The sequence below is a fragment of the Lactuca saligna genome, chromosome 8 (genome assembly GCF_052625555.1).
Source record: "Lactuca saligna cultivar CGN05327 chromosome 8, ASM5262555v1, whole genome shotgun sequence".
In the NCBI taxonomy this organism is placed as follows: Eukaryota; Viridiplantae; Streptophyta; class Magnoliopsida; order Asterales; family Asteraceae; genus Lactuca; species Lactuca saligna.
Genome location: NC_136424.1, coordinates 98,763,383 through 98,786,371, shown reverse-complemented (window position 1 = coordinate 98,786,371; position 22,989 = coordinate 98,763,383).

Sequence of the window (22,989 nt, the reverse complement as noted above, 5' to 3'; positions counted from 1 at the left end):
CGGCGGGGACTTAAGAGATGGGATGTGCTGGTGCTTTAAAGAAGCGGGCAGTGTGCCCCTTCTTGTCACAGTTACTGCAATGCATTTCTTTGCAAACTCCCGTGTGATGGAAGTTTCCATCATATTGACTCGAAGGTGCTGATGTAGCATAAACAGTGGTAGGTGTAGAAGTAGAAACAATAGAAGGAACAATAGCTGTGTGTACCACCAAAGTTTGTTGTTTCTTAGAAGGCTCTTGTGATGATTTCCCCTTTTGTATACTCAAAAAATTCCTTTTCCTTCCTCCTTCTTTGGCCTTTTGAGGAACGGCTGGTATGGAATCTTGAATAACTCCATGATCTACTAGTGTCTGTGCCAAACGTTTGGCATTATCGAAAGTAAGTGGATTGGCAGCAATAACATTTCCTTGAGTAGAGGGAGTTAATCCCTAGATATACCTCTCCACCTTTTTACTCTCCAGGGTGATCATCTCGGAACAAAGTACAGCCAGGTCACTGAACCTAGTAGTGTAAGCAATGATATCAGAGCCCTTCATCTTCAGGCTCCATAATTCATGTTCTAGTTTTTGCATTTCACCCCTTGGGCAGTATTTAGCTAGCATTAGTTCTTTCAAATCATTCCAACTCATACCTTTGGCTATCAAGAGATTCAGGGACTTGACTTGGCTATTCCACCAAGTGAGAGCTTTGTCTGTAAAGGTGCATGTTGCAAATTTCACTTTGCTAGACTCGGCGTATGCGCAGATTTTGAATGTTGATTCGATTTTCTCGAACCAATGAGTTAATGTAATGACACATCATGTGCCATCAAAGGATCGAGGTTTAGCATCGGTGAAGTCCTTATATGAACATTCCTTTAGGTGACAATGACTATCCCCATGACTAGAAGGATGGGCACCACAACCTGCCCCACTGATACCACTAGCATTGATCTGTGTCATCGTTGCTGCCACAGCGGCAGTTACTGCTGCTTGGAATACAACAGTATCATACTGAGGAGGTGGCAGTCGTGGTGGATTTGTTTTAGGGTTGTTCTTTCTATTAGACTTCCTTGGACGCATCTTTATCTATAATGATTTAAGGAAAATGATGATAAGTACTCTATAGTGATCATGATTCAGGTGATATTGAATAAGACATATCTTAGTTCTAATTGCATCATTTCCTAACTCTTATAGTGTTCTATTAAGCGATTTACAATAAAAATCTACTAATATAAGTATACAATCGTTAATTTCGTTTATAGCAACACTTGTAATGAATTTGTATAATGTATTCCTTACTAGGTCCTTCTACATTCATTTGATGTATACAAGTTGTATGTAATTAAGATTGAATAGACTGTCGAACATAATAGGTATGACTTAAGTCCACAACCAAACAAAGAACAGGGCCTAAAGTGGGCCTACCATTTCTAAGTCAAATGAATTTTATTAATACTTTAATATATACACTAAATAATCATAGATTTACCATAAGTAAACCAAATGTTATGAAAATCATGATAACTCCCAATGAAATAAAATGCTTGTCATTTTCATTGATATATATTTTTGTACATATAGTTGGGAATATTTAACCTTGATATAGGTTTATATTATATCAACATAAAGGAAAATTTGATAGCATTATGGCCTACGGGTAGTGTATTCACTTAATCACAAAGTGGAGTTTTACATATAGATAAAAGTAGTATATATATCCAAGTTTCCAGTCTATATCACAATAGGAGTAGTGTAAACACTACTTGCTGTGGGTATGGTTCTGAGAAATGGACTCTGCCACATGCTGCTCTTTTCCCATCAAATGCCTCTCTAATGTAGTTTGATGCTCCCGAAGTGCACTAATTTCGGCTCGAGCAGCAACCATCTCTGCTTGAAGTGCCTCAGTGTGGTTTCTGGTTTGATCATGATCTTCGTCCAAACGAAGAAGATTAACGGCGTTAACTTGGGGGTACCATTAGCTTCCAGAATTCGATTGATCGATATTCGTGATTGATCAGTCTGACGAGAGATGTAGCGGACTATGACATGGAGGGACTTGTCGGCAGAACTTCCTCCTTCGAGGTTGTAGAAATTTCTTTCCATATCGAAAGGAGGGCGTTGACCTTATTCTCAGCTCCATAACCTTAATTCGTCAGCCCATTATGGCGTCGGGCCCTGAAAGTGTTGTCTATGAACGGGGACAGGAGGTGGGTTGTAGACCTCGGGCTCCTCGTCGGAATCCTCACCCATTTCCTCTTCATCCTCGTCCTCGTCAGGATCCTCTTCAGGATTATCTTCAACCAAACCACCATTCCCTTGATTAGGGAAGTAGGGATCTCCATGCGGGTGATACCCTGCCATAATGTCTATATGATACTTTAGAGGTAAGAAGCATAGAAAGATTGTAAACATGTTGTTTTTTATAGTATTACAAAATACTCCTATAGTATTTTAAATTTGTATGATAAAGGTTCTTTTTATGGTTTATTGGTAAGTTTTAGACTTGTTGCAACACCACGATCACTCCCAAACACATGTTGGTCTTATCTCAAATAAATATAGTTGATCAGACTTTATTTATCCTAGATGTGATTACATAACTGTCTAGGTTTGACTGTAGTGTCCAACATCTAAATACTTTTGTTTAGTTCTTCTTGTGATACTTGTCCTAGTATGTAAGCATGTATATATACTTTTATAAAAAATATTGTTACATTTAAAAAGTATAACTCTTGGTCAGAGTGCTTTAGCCCCATTGTATTTATAGTTGTATATCTTTTATGGCTTGATATACTTAGTTCACTATAAACAATGCTCTGATACCAATCTGTCACACCCCAAACCGGAATGGCGGAAACATTTGCAGGCGGATGTCTTCATGTTCAATATCACAACAATTTTATAATAGAAATCAAAGTACAACAACCATGTATTGATAATGTAAAAGTTTTACATTTGTGTTCAAAATCATTATTTACATGACAACAAAATGTATACCAAAAGTTTAAAAGACATAAGTCTATGAAGATCCGTCTTCTCAAAACCTGTGGATACCTGCTTATTGTTTTCCTAAGAATACAACTATGTTTGAATAGAGTGTCAACAATTAAGTTGGTGAGTTCATATGCATGTTTGTAATTGAAAATCTGTCATTTGTTCAATGAAAACGTAACTATGTTTAATTTTCTGTTGTGAATGTTTTGTAGTCTTAATACCCTAAGACCGAAATGTATAGTTGATATTGTACTCTAGAGTAATATAATGTAGTTTTAATTCACATAAAACCCTGAACTGTATGTTTTATCTGTAATAGTATAGTATTCTGTAATTGTACTTGTATGAAAACTCTGTAATTGTAAGTTTCTAGATTCACCAATTGTACTATGAAATATTGTATTATAGTTTTACTTGAAATAAAACTAAGAAAAGTTGTTTACTTGTGAGTTATCATAACCATGCTTGATGACATCAGAATGCCTGCACACGATGTTCTTCAGGCGTCGTAATAGGTACGACATTTGTCACCTCAGGCCTGCCAGCCTAGCTGTTGCAAACAACTCAGGTGCGGGATTGTTAGTCACATATAGATCTAAACACAAGTCTCACGCTCTCCCTCCAGGAGGCTCTAGTTATAATTTCAGGACTTGGTTGATAGTTAAAGTACGTCTCACAAAGCTATATCGGTGTTTACGTGTAGAATAATGAAAACTCAGTTTGAAATGAATAAACTGTATATATGTATCATAAACTATACCTACCATAGTTTATATGTTTGTTTCTATATTGTAACTTGGATGTGTAAAATAGTACATTTGTTTCATAAACTATACCTAATATAGTTTATATGTTGTTTTTTATGAAATCCCAAACTGTCACACCCCAAAACCGGAACTGCGGAAATGTTCTGGGGTGAATGACATCATGTCAAGTATCACAACACATGCATTATATTAATCAAAGTACAACAAAACATTGCATTAATAGTAATAGTTTTACAAGGTTACATTACAACAATTTAAAGTAATACAAGTAATAGAATAAATACAGCATAGTACTAAGCTATCTTCATCAACAGCTCCGGGGATGTACCTGTCTAATGCTAACCTGAGAATACAAGTTATTTGAAAAGCGAGTATCAGCATTTTTACAAATGCTGGTGTGTTCATAAGCATTTAGTGACATTTCATTCAAATAACTTAATAAAGTAATAGTTTAAGAGATTTCAGTGTATTAGAGTCCTTTCCAGAAAATCCTATATTTTCTTTAATAAAAGCAGCCTTCTACCAAGACTGGTCAGTGATGTGGGGTAAAAAGTAGTCTTCCCTAAATTGCTATCATTACCAAAATACTGAATTTGGTTATTGAGGAAAGCAATGACATCAGGGAATATCATATGCCTCAGCAATGAGGACTGCTGACTAAGGCAAAGAACCGTAGACTCCAGGAAAGTATCAAACAAACGACACGCCTGGTTCAGTCTAACAAGTGGAGACACAGACCCCATCTAAACAGTGAATACAGACTGCAGACAATATCAAGTGAAAGATACGTCTAGCAAGGTCTAGAACGGTGAACATAGTGAATACCATGAATACAGTGGATTCTTGTGAATACAGTGGATACAGACCCCAGACAACATCAAATCAAAGATACGTCTTGTAAGGTCAAAACAGAGATAACAGACCCCAGACAGTATCAAATGAAAGATACGTCATGTAAGGTCAAAACAGTGTGACTCTGAAAATGAATTACCAGCATACAGTGTAGATTGTCGGTGAAATACCGTTACCTTAAGGCCAAAGAATTATAAGGTAACCCGTGATACTTGTAACCATACTAACTGACACTAGAGAACCAGACGCCCTACGAGCGTCTTGAGAATGTGACATTTGTCACCCCTTGGCTTGGTGTGCCGTGGACTGTAGCTAGCAGTCAGGGTGCGGGGTGTCAATCCCGTATAGATCTATACACACAATGTCCGCTCTCTCTACGGGAGACTCTGGTTACCAACTAGACAACGGAGAAGGCCGTGTCTTGTAGATGCATCCCAAATAGTGGGTAGAGACTTCAAAATAGTGAGTAGTGTGTAAGTGTTGAACTAGAGGTAGAGACTTCCCAATAGTGGGTTTCTAATGTAAGTGTAGACTAGAAGTAGAGACTCTTAACTGAACTGACTAGATAATTTCCTATATGTCCATTTTCATATACATAATATATAAATAATGAGTCAAACGACCTTCGGACGGCCATCCGATCCCACCAGACCACATCTTAACGAAGAAAAGGAAATAGGGCAGACGAGTCGTCCTAAGTCTTTCAATCATTACTTATATGTACCTATATAAGCACGGACATACATCTAACTACGACTGAGTGTGTATCAAGTAGAAGTGATCCTTGTGAAGTAGAAGTGTCTAACAAGTGAAGTAGAAGCGGTCGCAAGTGAAGTAGAAGTGTCTAACAATTATAAGCGTATCACGAAGTAGAGGCGACAATAAGTGAAGCAAAAGCGTATTAAGTATAAGTGAAATAGAGTCGTTATCAAGTAAAAGTGAAGAAGAATCGTATCACTAAGTAAGAGCGTGAATAAGTATAAGCGTCATCAGGTATAAGCGACTACAAGTATAAGTGAAAGTGTTACCGAGTAGGAGTATAAAATAAGTATAAGCGAAGCAGCAATATTTAACAAGTAAAAGTATACGTCGAAAAAGGAAATCTTTGATGAAAAGCCCTTATGTACCGAGAAAATCACAAAAGGTATTCTTTTATAAAATATGTTTAAAAACCTTAGAGAATCTTTCATAAACCCATTTAGAATGAATTTGGATAAATCGGTATAAGTAAAAGTTATGAAATAAGTAAAAATCATTATAGCGTCCCACTTGGTAAAACAGTGTAAAGTGGTAAAATCTTGTGCATGCGGGTTATCAGTCACATGTGATTGACATGATAACTGACATGTTTAAATTGTATTCTGTGACAATCGTCAATCTTGAGTCAAGTCAAGTCATCAAGACAAGCCGGTCAACTCGATTAAACTTTGTGTATTAGGGTTTGTGTTATGTTCATACTGTATAACTTGCTATATTAATGGGAAAACATCACTTGAGAAAAGTCTTGTGTTAAAAATTTCCTAAACCCTAGTTCTAATCAATGAACTAGACCGATAAAACAATGTTGCATACTCATCGGGAGTGTGTAAGATCCTTAAACAAGGCTTAACAGGGTTCACGAACCATGCATTTCGATGCCGGACACTCACAACTATCCCACATGGAACCTCTCTCAATCGTTTTCCACACTATCTCTCTCTATGTCAAACCTCTCCCAAATCTCTCCAAGTATGCGAAATCTCTCTCAAATATCTCTCTGTATTAGAAATCTCTCCAAGAATGTCAAATCTCTCCCAAATCCCTCTAAGTATGTGAAAACTCTCGCAAATATCTCTTTGTATGAAAAATCTCTCCAAGAATGTCAAATCTCTCCCGAATCCCTCTAAGTATGTGAAAACTCTCGCAAATATCTCTTTGTATGAGAAATCTCTCCAAGAATGTCAAATCTCTCCCAAATCTCTCCAAGTGTGAGAAATCTCTCCCGAATCTCTCTCAAATAGTTCCCGTAACTTTTTAGAATCATTCGGGTCATTTCGGCCCTTAACCGGGTCAAAAACGGCTTAAAACGGGGCGAAAACGCGAAAAACGGACCTTAGGAACCGAAACCTCCTGATGAAGAAGGCTGCTGATCCGAACCGAAGGTACTGTTCACTAACCGAACCGAAGGTACTGTTCACTAACCGAACCGAAGGTACTGTTCACTACAGTCCGTTCGGTTCTGACCTTCTCGCCTCTTATTCTCGAACCGGACCCTCGCCCTTCACTTCTCGCGTCTGACTCGCGCCTTTCGCTTCCGACTCCAACCTCAGCATGGACCGAGCCTCGGCCTAGGGACCGAAACTCGGCCTAGGACCGAGAGGTCTCGCTGGGAACTCATTTTCTTCCCGGTTTTCGCATAGTTTTGCATTTAAGGCCCGTTTTTAATTATTTTAACGCGGGATTGTCACCCAAAATCATATTTTAACATAATAAACCCTAAATATTCTCAATTTAATCATATTTTCATAAAAATCCTTATTTAAATAATAAGAGCAAGTGGGTAAAGTACAAAGAGGTGGAGTGTTGACTTTGCTTTACTTTATGACACAAGCAACCACTCCCACACCCACTCTATGACCAGCCACACCTCTCCACCTTACCTAGGTCACATCAATGTCCTTTCCACTCAATCATCACTCCTCCCCACGTTTTTGGAGAGCTGAATATTCACCCTCTCTCCTCATTTCTCTCATTTCCTCTCTTTTCAACAAAAAGAGCAAACTCTTTTCTCTCTCAATTTCCCTCTCTAGAACTCGAGATTTGAGGGCTGATCTTTGGATTTTCCTCCACATTTGGTAAGAATAATCCATTCTCTTTATGATTATCTCAATTATTTCCACTCGAATCATGGATATCTTAAACAAACTCTCTCATAATTGTGTTAGATCTTCGAATCTTCAAGTGATTCTTCAAGTGTTCTTGGGTTGAACACTTCTCTTCTTCAACACTTACCTACTAAAATCACTTAAGGTGAGTTCATACCCCTACATTTTCATGTTTTCTCAAGTTTTCAGGGGGGGAATACAAGTTAAAACACTAAGAACATAACTAAATTTTTCTAACAGCCTTCATCAGAAAAGCTCAACTCCATTCACGGACTGTTTTGGGCATCTTAAACATTTTTGTTTTCAAAACTGTACAAGTTGCAAATAGTTCAAGTTTGTAGCTTTAAAATGACTACTTGCACATTTCCATACGATTTTTCTACAATTTATGGTGATTTTTACAAAACTGCCTATCATTTCAAACAACAATCCGGGCCAGTCTGTGATTATGGATATTTTCACCCAAGTTGGAGGTCATTAAAAATCTTGATAAAAATTATGAGTAAACTAGACACATTTTGTGAACTCTTAGAATTTGTGGATCTAGTTTTCAACTTCGTATGATTTTTCTATGATTTTTCCAAAACAGGGCAGAATTGCTAAAGTTAGCCAACAACATGTAAATATCATAACACTTTGTAATATGTTGAGCAAAGTGTATAATCATAAGTTCTAATATTTGAATGTGTTTCCTTGTTAGTTTATCTTTATGAACTGAAACTAAGTCATTCATATTAAATATTATTCATTCATTTAGAACAAGTATTATGTAACTATAAAAAGTATAGTTTGATAAATTCACAACACTAATACATTTCCATAAAAGAATTCATACATATTATATACATTTTAGATAAACTATAATAGGTATAGTTTATGATACATCACTCAACACACTCGTACAAAAAGGGTACATTCATACAAGAAAGATTTATATCCACACACATTTCACGTAAACTTGTTAACCTATGTTGTGAGACTCTCTCTCCCCGTACGTCCGAGTGCGGGATATAATTCCTGATAGTTATAATCAAAATCTCCTTGAGGGAGAACGTGATACTTGTATATAGATCTATATTGGGTTTGACACCCCACACCTTGCTGCTAGCTACAGTGGGACCTGCAGGTCTACGGGTGACAAATGTCATTTCATTTTCGCGACGCCTGAGAAACGTTGTGGCGGGTTCACATAGTCACAGTATGATTATAGCGACTCACCTAGGGAGATAACAATTCATAAAGTTTACGGGGTCTCATAAAACCGAAGTAGGTTTTAGGTTGATAAAGAAATTTACTTTCCATATCATTTTAAACTCACGACATTTCTACTAAGAAATGATGATTTCTTATACATTTTAGTCTTTGGTTATAAGGCTACATTTTTCGGATTTCAAGGAAAATATCGGATTTTTCTGAAACAAACGCGACATTTACATGTGAAAGACTTCTACTAAGTTTATTAATAAAAGCTTATGAACTCACCAACCTTTGTGTTGACACTTTTCAAACAACTTGTATTCTCAGGAAAACACTAAACAGGTAATCAAGTGCTTTTGAGGATGGGACGTTAAGGCGTCAAACTTTTCATATTTTGTCAACATATTGTAATTGATTTTGAAACATGTAATTCATACAAGTGATGTAACTTTTTCAATTATATATATGTTGGTTGTGTTTGCTTAAATTACTATTGAAATTGTGGTTATGATACTATGCATGAAGTCCTCCACCCCCGGACGTTTCCGCCATCCTTGGTTTGGGGGTGTGACATATTCCCCCCCCCCCCCTATAAAACATTTAAAAACATTAAAAGGTTCATTCAGGGGTATGAACTCACCTGGTGTAAGTAGGTCCGACGAGAGTGTTGTTTGGGTGTTCGGTGCCACGTAAGGACTTGAACACACACAATGACCTATTTACCATATGATAACATATGTTTACATGTAATTAGCACATTTAATACTAATTAAACAAATATATGCACTCACAGGAGCGGAAAACACTTTGGCTAAGTGTTTGGGTGTCCCAGGTAGCGTTTAAGGGTGTGAATGGCTAAGGAATGGAGTTTGCTATCCAAGAATACCCCGTTAATACATAGTTTACGGCCCAGGGACTACTCACCATGAGTTTACGGCCGTAAACTCATGGTGATGGGTTCTAGGGTGTTTTAAGGCTTCTAGCTTGTTCATGGGATTTTTCTAAGTACTTTTCATAAAAGGCATGAGTGGATTTGAGGCTTCTAAGGGCATTATATTGGAGTTTACGGCCAAGGGACCACTCCTAAGGGAGTTTACAGCTGTAAACTCTCATACCTTGGATTTTGTGAAGTCTTAAGCCCTAAATACCATCCTAGCAATTTATAATGAAGTGTGATGCGATTTTGGGGGATTAAAACTACCATTTGAGTGTGTTTTGGGGAGTTTAAGGCCTAGACACTTGCTTAGGCCGTAAACTCCTTTTTACCCCTCCATTTCATGTGTTTAAGTCCTTAAATCCTTCCTAGTATTTTATGGTAAATGTCTAAGGCCATTTGTGGGGCAAAAACCACACTTTTGGGCACATTTAGGGGTGTTTACGGCCTTGGTATAGACATGGGCCGTAAACTCCTTTTTATCCTTCATTTTGATGTGTTTAATTGATCCAAACCCCAAATGCTAAGTCCCTAAATTATGTATGAAGTCTAAGGGTGGTTTGGGAGTGTTTTTGGGGCATTTTGACATGGTTTAGAGGTGTTTACGGCCTAAGCATGTGCTTGGGCCGTAAACTCTCTTTTATGCTCCAAAATGATTGTTTTAAATGTGCAAACACTCCTAGGCTAATTCTTCTATTTATTTCCAAGCCATTAGGGATAAGTTTGGGTCATTTTGGCCTTGTTTAAGGGGTTTACGGCCTAAGGAGGATCTTAGGCTGTAAACTCCTTTCTAACAGCTTCTAAGTCCGAATTTTGGGCTATAAACATGAATCAATATGTTTAGAATAAGCTAGGGTAAGCAGACTTACAATTTGGAAGCGTTTGGTTGTGGTTTCGGGGCGAAAACGGGTCTAGAGAGAGAGTATAGAGAGAGAGTGTAAAAAGTCTCCAATAGACTCCACTCACCCTTATATAGGGTTTTGAGTCGGGGCTCAGTGGGATTTTACCCGATACTGCTGTTAACAGGGCTTTTGGTCGCACCCGATTTAGTGGTCGTAATAATAAAACTTGACATTTTCCAAATAAAAGGAAATGTGTGTCCTGTGTTTTTATTTCCTTTCATCACGACTTAACGGCATGCTTATTGCAACCAAATGGAATGTTTACTAAATTGACTCCCTCTAAGTAACGGAACTTTTATACAGTGGAATATTCCGTTAATGGTGATGGAGAAATGTAACGGGGCAACTTGGGTTGTCACATCATCCCCCCGTTAGAGGGAATTTCGTCCCGAAATTCAGGTCTAGGCAAGGAAGTAGGTATGAATGGCCAAGTAGAGGTAAGAGAGTACTTCCTATGTGGTTGTCCTCGCATTCCCAAGTGATCTCTAGTCTGTGTTTGTCATTTCAACAGACCCTCGCGTACGGGATGCGGATTCCGTCTCGTGTAGCTAGTGGGTTCCAACTGGTGTATCTACAAGGTTAGGGTTCTCGATGGATTCTATCAAGATGATTGAGGCACGAAAAGTGTTGTCAGGAATTTACGTATCAAGTCTAAGAAGTGGATCGATCGAATGTGAACCTTGTGGTATATCCGAAAGTAGTAGTGGCCTGAAAAAGGTTGGACCATGTCTCCATGAGGAATTTCGGATTGTCCTACACTCTCGGAAAGGTAGAGCTTTTCAGTACTTAGAACATAGTGTACTTCTATGGCAAGACCATCATTGGCATGATCGCCATTCCAAAGTTCCTAACGTTCTCTCTCGTACTGGTAGTGTAGTCCTTCAGGTTGGTTCTTAGAAATCTCGAGGGGTCTTCGGTTTCGTGTTTTCTTTCAACTGGCTGATACAGAATTTCTAGATTGCTGTGAGGATTGCGTGACTATGGTCATCGGTTTGCTATAGAGTGTCTATCCCAAACTCGTGCAAAATGTACCTGCACTAACGACGCTTGAGATACGGAAACTCTGAGGGTCGAGGAGATAGGGTTTCACTAAACGAGCATTGGACTATCTCGGGAGGTAGTTCTTATTATCTCTGCGTGAGATAGTATTCATGGAATACCTAATAGTCCAATGAATCTCTAAGACTGTGGTTTATCCTAACGTGGAAGGTGTATGTTCCTGCATAACCCTTCGACTAACACCAGGGCTGGTGTCAAGCCTATGATCTCTTCGGGATCCGGGTCATGAGATTTAATGCAGCTACTTTCACACTTGACTAAATATTCTTGGCTACGAAGGTTATCCTGTGGTTCTCGGTATCCTAGTGTCCTCTTCGGAGAATGTATTTTATCGTCTACCGGGTGATGACGGTTTCCTCCATGCAAGAGTGTGGAGGATGATAGGCACCACTTGTCTATAGCGAGGTGGACGAAGTGCCTAAGCAGTGCGAGCATATACTGCAACTACTCATCCGAAGGTTCTGGGTTTTCATGGTCTAGGTCGAATCTAGTGAGTATAGAATCTTCTCACTCGGAACTCTTAAGAGCTCAACCTGTAGTGATTTTCTTGACTCGGGTTCCTATTTATGGAATAGGGTGAAAGTGTTTTGCGAAGAGGTCCGTGGTGGGGCTCATGCCTAGCCTAACCACAAATACCGGGTGTATGCGAGCAGTGTACAATTGAGGTCGGCGGTATGTTCAGTTGTGCGACTCCACCCAAACCCACAACCCAACGAGGAACAAGGAATAGGGAGGAAACACACACCTTAAATCTTTTTGATCTCAATTATATGCCACCCTTATGCATATACCTAGTTATAGCGATCAGTCCCATGAGTTCTATCTTCTGGGTTCACGAACCTGATGTGCAAGGTGCAAAGGATCTCCTGGGGGAATCTAAGAGGTATGCTTTAGATGGTTGTCGTTTTCCGAAGTATCTGTAGTGTCTTTCGCTTCGGTGTTTATCTGACTACGAGGGGTCGATCGACGGCGCGTGGTACCCTCACTTGGGTACTTTGGAAGGTTTGAGATAAGAGGGACTATTAACGGATCGCCTTAGGTTTGTTTATTTGTGTTATGTTCAGGTTCGGGATAACCTTTATTTGCCGATATGGCTATGGAGAAAGCTCTTTTTACACAGCACTAAGAATGTACACATGGTTGCACGAAGTCAAACCATGATCAATAGAGTCGTCGAAGTTGGCACACTCCAACATGATGTATATATAATGAAGATCGATAGAGTCATGTGCCGACCAGGCACACTAGTTCTAGGCGTCTCGGGTTTCGTCCTATGTATCACTACCGTGGATACCTGGACTGATAGAGTCGACACGGAACTATAAAGAGTTCTAAGTGTTTCCGAATAGAGTATCTTTCATGAATGAATACTCACAAGGCATTTCTATAATCGCTTCACATATACTAGTCATGTATATTTAAGGTGGGGAGGACTGTTGACTGAGCGACCCCGCCCTAAATCCACAACCAAACGAGGAACAGGAAATGAGGCGGCATTCGCTCACTCTAGGTCTGTCCATCTTAAATATACATGGCCGTAACATATATGTTTAGCCATTATAGTTTTACCTAATGAATTTTAAATTTTATAACAGTGCTGCGATTTTCGCCATACTGGAAAAGAATTTACATTTGTATTAGTCTTTTATTGTTCTTAGCTTAGTTATCCGAGATCGAGAGACGTACCAAAATCTAGCGAGTTTCCTTGCCGCTTCTCCCTAAGCAGTAGTGTCAGGCTTCTTCTGTGTCTTTGTCTTTCTCTTTGGTTGGGCAGTCCTTCTTGAAGTGTCCCATTTTACCACATAGGTGGCAAACTGTACGGGTCGCCACATTGGTGATTGATGTAATGAACTCAACCGGGGTTCTGCAGACGTGAGCAGTATGTCCCAACATGTGGCACCTAGCACAATAGAGTTCCCGGTAGGCACCATGATGATGGTAGCTGCACTTGCTGCAGTGGGGCAGGTCTCCTAGATATGGTCTTCTTGGAGTTGGGAGGGAAGGGTTGATAGGGGTACAGACTGCCTCAGCTCGTTGCCCTTCGGAAGGTCCTTGAGCCGAGGTACTTCCCTCCTCTATCTTGAGTTTTCTCTTTAGTGGGTTCGGTGAAGGTTCTTGGGTGACTGGGTATGAAAGTGTTGGTTGTTGTTGTCCATTGCCAGGATTGGAAATCCCGACAAGCACCTTGCTAACATTGGTGTTATTAGCATTCAGGTGAGCCATGACAGCTGCTACGGCTGCTGAGACTGCAGCTTGGAATGTAGCTTCATCGAATATGAGAGTAGGTTTCTTGCTTGTGGATTGGTTACGCTTCTTCGGTGGCATGGTTTTCCTACACGAAAAGGAATACAAGGCAATGAGAGACGATGGTTAACCCTAGACATTTCTGTCCCGATCGCATTAGGCATAAATTTTCCCGTGCCTCGAATGTTGGTTGTCTGAGTGTCGACCTACATCCCTATGATGTAGTCCTGGTAATCGAAGTGGGTGTACGAGTAATCAGAAAAAGGCCATAAGATGCGAGTTGTTCCTACTAAGTTACCTTTATACTGAGAAAGGTTTCACTCTCCGGCCTGGAGAGATTTGAGAACAGTTCAGAACGAAGCTGCGGAAAGAGAGGCTCATGAGGCTTATGGCTAAACATCCTCACAGAGGTATGGGGATCCGCTCTAAGCGTATTACTGGCAACGGGAACAAGGCGATTTACCTAACACATAGCGTGAGCAGTGTAACCACTAATTCACTAAATTGTATTATTTTATGGGGGTATTAGCGTGATGAACACGAGGTAAAGACACTTCTCGGGTTCCACGTATTGGATCCCTCGGTCTGCCTCGTATCTTTGACTGGAATCGACGTTGGTTTCCTTCCGGTATTTACCTAAGATTCTCTTCGCGTATGGATATATTGAATTTCTACTCCGCCTTCCTTCTGACTCCGACTATGGGTGTCATCACTTCATGATGGATGACTGGAATCTCGGAAGTTTAGGCGAATTCCTCACCGATGTCCATAAAAGAATATGGGCACTTGGTGCATTCAATAGTCTCGACCCAGTTCATTTATTTCCGAACAGGAAATCTCCTAAATGAACTTCTTTGGGGTCGGAATCAACTCTTCTGTTGTGCACTGAAGTGGATAGGGTTTTCTACAGGGTTCATGCGAGAATGGAAATGTCTAAAGAATCCTAACAGATTATTAACATTTCGTTGGATGATCCATATCGAGTCCTGATACGATTACACAGGGTATACAAATCATATATAGATTAGATCCGATAGGCCTTCAAATATGTGATACTACTCTAGAACCACATCCCAACGAGGAAAAGGAAATAGAGCGAAACCACACATTCTTAGCCTATGGGATCCTTATTATATATAACCTTGGAAGTATACCCTCTGTAGTTGTAGGTATGTCAATAAGGATCTTTTAGTTCTCACACCAGGTTATCTATGTATCCTAAATACCCCTATGGTATTTTAATTCTTGTTTGGTTCTTATCTTTGAATTACGATTTTGGGTTTAGTGTGAATCTTTTAGCATTCTAAAATACTCCTATAGTATTTTAACTTTATGTTTGGCACTAACAAATCCTAGTTGGTAAGTTTCAGACCTGTTGCACACCACAATCACTCCCGAGCACACGTTCATCGCATCTCGAATAAAGGTAGTTGATCAGGTTACATTTATTCCAGCGTACGATTACATAACTACCCAGATTTGTCTGTAGTGCTCAACATCCGAAGACTTTTATTCTTGTTCTTCTTGTGATACTTGTGTTCTCTGGGGTGAATGACGTCATGTCAAGTATCACAACACATGCATTATAGTAATCAAAGTACAACAAAACATTGCAGTAATAGTAATAGTTTTACAAGGTTACATTAAAACAATTTAAATTTATACAAGTAATAGAATAAATACAGCGTGGTACTAAGCTATCTTCATCAATAGCTCCGGGGATGTACCTGTCTAATGCTAACCTGAGAATACAAGTTATTTGAAAAGCGAGTATCAGCATTTTTACAAATGCTGATGAGTTCATAAGCATTTAGTGACATTTCATTCAAAAAACTTAATAAAGTAATAGTTTAAGTGATTTCAGTGTATTAGAGTCCTTTCCAGAAAATCCTATATTTTCTTTAATAAAAGCAGCCTTCTACCAAGACTGGTCAGTGATGTGGGGTAAAAAGTAGTCTCCCCTAAATTGCTATCATTATCAAAATACTGAATTTGGTTATTGAGGAAAGCAACGACATTAGGGAATATCATATGCCTCAGCAGTGAGGACTGCTGACTAAGGCAAAGAATCGTAGACTCCAGGAAAGTATCAAACAAACGACACGCCTGGTTCAGTCTAACAAGTGGAGACACAGACCCCAGAAGGTACCAAATGAAGGGTACAACTAGTAGGGTCTAAACAGTGAATACAGACCGCAGACAATATCAAATGAAAGATACGTCTAGCAAGGTCTAGAACGGTGAACACAGTGAATACCGTGAATACAGTGGATTCTTGTGAATACAGTGGATACAGACCCTAGACAGCATAATATGAAAGATACGTCTTGTAAGGTCAAAACAGAGACAACAGACCCCAGACAGTATCTAATGAAAGATACGTCATGTAAGGTCAAAACAGTGTGACTCTGAAAATGAATTACCAGCATACAGTGTAGATTGCCGGTGAAATACCGTTACCTTAAGGCCAAAGAATTATAAGGTAACCCGGGATACTCGTAACCATACTAACCGACACTAGAGAACCAGACGCCCTACGAGCGTCTTGAGAATGTGACATTTGTCACCCCTTGGCTTGATGTGTCGTGGACTGTAGCTAGCAGTCAGGGTGCGGGGGTGTCAATCCCGTATAGATCTATACACACAATGTCCGCTCTCTCTACATGAGACTCTGGTTACCAACTAGACAACGGAGAAGGCCATGTCCTGTAGATGCATCCCAAATAGTGGGTAGAGACTTCCAAATAGTGATTAGTGTGTAAGTGTTGAACTAGAGGTAGAGACTTCCCAATAGTGGGTTTCTAATGTAAGTGTAGACTAGAAGTAGAGACTCTTAACTGAACTGACTAGATAATTTCCTATATGTCCATTTTCATATACATAATATATAAATAATGAGTCAAACGACCTTCGGACGGCCATCCGATCCCACCAGACCACATCTTAACGAAGAAAAGGAAATAGGGCAGACGAGTCATCCTAAGTCTTTCAATCATTACTTATATGTACCAATATAAGCACGGACATACATCTAACTACGACTGAGTGTGTATCAAGTAGAAGTGATCCTTATGAAGTAGAAGTGTCTAACAAGTGAAGTAGAAGCGGTCGCAAGTGAAGTAGAAGTGCCGAACAAGTATAAGCGTATCACGAAGTATAGGCGACAATAAGTGAAGCAAAAGCGTATTAAGTATAAGTGAAATAGAGTCGTTATCAAGTAAAAGTGAAGAAGAATCGTATCACTAAGTAAGAGTGTGAATAAGTATAAGCGTCATCAGGTATAAGCGACTACAAGTATAAGTGAAAGTGTTACCGAGTAGGAGTATAAAATAAGTATAAGCGAAGCAGCAATATTTAACAAGTAAAAGTATACGTCGAAAAAGGAAATCTTTGATGAAAAGCCCTTATGTACCGAGAAAATCACAAAAGGTATTCTTTTATAAAATATGTTTAAAAACCTTAGAGAATCTTTCATAAACCCATTTAGAATGAATTTGGATAAATCGGTATAAGTAAAAGTTATGAAATAAGTAAAAATCATTATAGCGTCCCACTCGGTAAAACAGTGTAAAGTGGTAAAATCTTGTGCATGCGGGTTATCAGTCACATGTGATTGGCATGATAACTGGCATGTTTAACTTGTATTCCCCCCCTATAAAACATTTAAAAACATTAAAAGGTTCATTCAGGGGTATGAACTCACCTGGTGTAAGTAGGTCCGACGAGAGTGTTGTTTGGGTGTTCGGTGCCACGTAAGGACTTGAACACACACAATGACCTATTTAACATATGATAACATATGTTTACATGTAATTAGCACATTTAATACTAATTAAACAAATATACGCGCTCACAGGAGCGGAAAACACTTTGGCTAAGTGTTTGGGTGTCCCGGGTAGCGTTTAAGGGTGTGAATGGCTAAGGAATGGAGTTTGCTATCCAAGAATACCCCCTTAATACATAGTTTACGGCCCAGGGACTACTCACCATGAGTTTACGGCCGTAAACTCATGGTGATGGGTTCTAGGGTGTTTTAAGGCTTCTAGCTTGTTCATGGGATTTTTCTAAGTACTTTTCATAAAAGGCATGAGTGGATTTGAGGCTTCTAAGGGCATTATATTGGAGTTTACGGCCAAGGGACCACTCCTAAGGGAGTTTACAGCTGTAAACTCTCATACCTTGGATTTTGTGAAGTCTTAAGCCCTAAATACCATCCTAGCAATTTATAATGAAGTGTGATGCGATTTTGGGGGATTAAAACTACCATTTGAGTGTGTTTTGGGGAGTTTAAGGCCTAGACACTTGCTTAGGCCGTAAACTCCTTTTTACCCCTCCATTTCATGTGTTTAAGTCCTTAAATCCTTCCTAGTATTTTATGGTAAATGTCTAAGGCCATTTGGGGGGAAAAAACCACACTTTTGGGCACATTTAGGGGTGTTTACGGCCTTGGTATAGACCTGGGTCGTAAACTCCTTTTTATCCTTCATTTTGATGTGTTTAATTGATCCAAACCCCAAATGCTAAGTCCCTAAATTATGTATGAAGTCTAAGGGTGGTTTGGGAGTGTTTTTGGGGCATTTTGACATGGTTTAGAGGTGTTTACGGCCTAAGCATGTGCTTGGGCCGTAAACTCTCTTTTATGCTCCAAAATGATTGTTTTAAATGTGCAAACACTCCTAGGCTAATTCTTTTATTTATTTCCAAGCCATTACGGGACAAGTTTGGGTCATTTTGGCCTTGTTTAAGGGGTTTACGGCCTAAGGAGGAGCTTAGGCCGTAAACTCCTTTCTAACAGCTTCTAAGTCCGAATTTTGGGCTATAAACATGAATCAATATGTTTAGAATAAGCTAGGGTAAGCGGACTTACAATTTGGAAGCGTTTGGTTGCGGTTTCGGGGCGAAAACGGGTCTAGAGAGAGAGTGTAAAAAGTCTCCAATAGACTCCACTCACCCTTATATAGGGTTTTGAGTCGGGGCTCAGTGAGATTTTACCCGATACTGCCGTTAAACGTGGCTTTTGGTCGCACCCGATTTAGTGGTCGTAATAATAAAACTTGACATTTTCCAAATAAATGGAAATGTGTGTCCTGTGTTTTTATTTCCTTTCATCACGACTTAACGGCATGCTTATTGCAACCAAATGGAATGTTTACTAAATTGACGCCCTCTAAGTAACGGAACTTTTATATAGTGGAATATTCTGTTAATGGTAACGGAGAAATGTAAGTGGTGATTTGGGCAGCGCTTCGCTACTTGAAATGATGAGTTTTTGGTGAAAGTCGAGGTATGCTCGGGCAGAGTTTCAATCGGAAAAGATTCTTTTCTAGAGGAATTCGATTACTTCGGGCTTTCTTTGGGTGTTAGGGAGGTTCTCTAATCTTTGGGGAGGGGGTTTAGGATGGCTTAAGAGGTCTCACATTACGTTGCGCGTACTTCGGTACGCAAGGCATACCCTTGTACGCTGGGCATAGTAGCTACATGGTCTCTATTCGGCTTCCAAGCTTCAGATGTGTTCAAGCCATAAACACATGCTCACCATGCGAAGGAATAGGGTGATGTGGCCGACTCCGGACCAAGTTTTCGAGTACGTTGAGCGTAACCTCGTACATTGGGCGTACGGCTTCAGATTTTTTTTTCAAACTTCAAAAATTCATAACTTTTGTATACAAGCTCCTTTTTTCCGTTCTTTAGATCCATGCGTATGTGAGACCGTAATCTACAACTTTCGTTTAGACTCTGCTAGCTAATTCTGACTTTATTTTTAAAGTTATATTTTTAACAGGCTGAGATAGGAAAAGTTCGTTAAAAATTCATAACTTTTTCATACGAAGTCTGTTTTCGTCCGTCTTTTTACTGTTGAACTACTATTGATGAGATCTTCGATTCTCATTTAGGTTGTATCGGCTAAAAATCATTTGGTTTATAATTCCAATTCTGGGATGTACATTGTTATTCTGAATCTTAGAAAATTCATAACTTCCTCTTATGAAGTCAGATTTGGATGTTGTTTTATGCATGTTCTCGATTTAACGTATGCTACAAATTTTATTTAGATTGATAAGGCTAAAAAGTAAATTATCGTAAACTCTCTTTTTATGTCGAACCGTCATGCTGGTTCCGTCGCGAAACTTCGGTAGGTCATAACTTCTTTGTTACAACTTGGATTTCAGCGTTCTTTATATCTCCGGAATCCTTGTCACGATCACTACAAGTTTCTTCATAGATATCGAGTTTATCTAATATTTTATTTTTGACGATCGTTTTTATCTTAATTTATTACATCTTTATAAATAAATAAATGCACATAATATTCAAATAATTTATCTTTATTACTTTAAAACTAGTTACAAGTTGATCTAAACTATTAGATTGATTTCAAATAACGGGTCGTTACAATATATATATATATATATATATATATATATATATATATATATATATATATATATATATATATATATATATATATATATAACAGACAAGCATACAAATAACCAGCCAATAACAAACACACAGATCTTACAAATCACTAAGCATAGAATCATCCTATTTACCAGCATATAGATCTAACTGATCACTACAGCACACAATCATATGGTAAACTAGGATAACAATCCAAAGGGTCGACCTTGGTTCTTTCGACCCGTAAGTATAATGAGAAAACCGCACATCGCAGACTGAACATAACTAATAAGGTCCGACTCCGAATCTCTGCTCTCTAACTGTAACAACCCGAAGTTGTCCATCGCCGAAACCCATTTCGTCCGTAAAACCCGTCTATAGCGGTTCGTTCCAATTCTGTTTTTGGGCTAAGTTATTTAAACTTATAAGTTTGTTTTGCTCAAATCCCTTAGAAACTCATGAAAATGGCCCAAAATCATTAAATTGAAAGTTTCCAAAATTCTCTCCCGCCGGATTACGATAACTTAATAGGGTGCGACCAAAAGCCCCGTTTAACGTCGGTATATGGTAGAATTCCACCGTGTCCTGAACTTAGGACCTATTTAAATCTTAAAAGACTTCATTTGAAGCCTTTCCTCCCTCTCACTACTCTCTCTTTAACCTCTCTCCTCTAACTCAAGATTAAGGTCCAAAAACATCAAATTCAAGCCCTAAATCTTCAAGGTAACCACCCTAACTCCTAGTATAGCATCTTAGACCTTCAAATTCGAGTTCAAATCATGGAATAGGACCATAATCATGTGTTTACAGCCCTGGAACACCCTTGGGCCGTGAACACATATAAAATGGGTTTTTGACCCTTTAAACCCTTCCAATCGACCTTTGGAGCTTAGATATGACTTAGGGGCTTACCAAAATGGACTTAGAACACCTTGAACTTAATTTTTGGAGAGTAAACATGAGTTTACTACCCAAGAACATGCTTGGACCGTAAACTCCATATCCATGGAGAGTAAACTCGTTTTTATGTGTTAAATTGCCATTTAAACACACCAATAGCCTTGGAATAAATTCTAGAATCAATCACAATCGATTTAGGGGCCTTAAACTCAATGAAAACCCTACCCTTAGGAGTTCACGGTCGTAAACCCACCAAGGATGGGTTCCTGGGCCGTAAACTCCTATAACATAAGCAAATGATGCCCTAAATTCCATCCAAGGCTTGTAAAATGAGTTTAAATCACATGTGATTGTCCTAACACCACCAAAACACAGAAGGAAAGGGTATGGGGGAGTTTATGGCTGTAAACTCCTAGTTTAGGGCCGTAAACTCCATTAAATGGTCCATAATTAAGTTTAATCCATTCCTATGCCCTAGATTTGATCCTAGCTAATTTTCCCAAGTCATATAAGGCCATTTAGCACCATAAAACCCACACCCATGAGTTCACAGCCGTGAACTCATGTGGAGTTGGTCTTAGGGCCGAAAAATCCATAAGTGGGTTTGCTCTCGAAGAGTAAACACATTATCCAAGCCATAGGTGTCCTTAAATGCCACCTAGGTCCCTCCAAATGCTTGTAATGGAGTGTTTTCGCGATTAGAAATGTTTGTCCCTAGCTAATAAATAATTCAAGTCCTAATTAGATACAAATGTGTATCTTTTCATAATACATAGGAATCTTGTGCGTTTGCAAACCCATAACTGACGTTTAGGATCCAAACCGACGCGTTCCTCAACCGGTGAGTTCATACCCCTACCCTTTTTCAATGTTTTCCACTATTTTCAAGGGGGGGGGAATACAAGCAAAAGTACAAGGAAACCTTGTACTTAAACTTATTATTTTCTGTTCAAATTTTTCATATTTTGTATACATTTAATACCAAAAATCATACTAATCATTGGTTCGAATTGTAGAGTAAATTGTCAAACTAAATGTAGATTCCTTTAACAAATGTTATAATCTAAGTTTCATATTATGTCTTGTACAAGGAATCCTACTAATCACAAACTAAGATTAATACTAATAAAATACAACTAGGAATGAATACGAATATAACTAATAGGATAGAACGAATACGAATACGAATACGAATATAACTAATAGGATAGAACGAATACGAATACGAATACGAATATAACTAATAGGATAGAATGAATACAAATACGAATACGAATACGAATATAGCTAATAGGATAGAACGAATACGAATACAAATACGAATATGAATATAACTAATAGGATAGAGCGAATACGAATACGAATATAGCTAATAGGATAGAATGAATACGAATACGAATATAGCTAATACGAATACGACTACGAATACGAATACAAATACAAATACGAATAGCTAATAGGATAGAACGAATACGAAAACAAAATAACACCTTTGGATGATGCCAAGACTTCGGAAATACAATTAGTGTACGCCTTGAGTGTCACCAGAGTTTCTAAGTTAATTCGAAAGTACGCCTCTGGACATCGACTGAGTTTCAAATATATACGCCTTAGGATGTCGATAGAGATTCGAAAATACGTCTAAGGTACTCTTTTGGAAATCACCAGAACGTTGAAAATACTGTTAATGTACGTTTCTGAGTGGATCCAAATATTCTAAAATACCACTAAGTATAGCAGATAATCAATAATCGAATGTAGGATAACTAAGATATCAGAATAGTTAACTAACACTATAAGTAAGGTAGTCACTAGTACATCGAAATCTAAACTACTAATTAAGTATCAAAAGGACAGCTAAACACTTAGGAAAATATGGGATTTTCCTGGA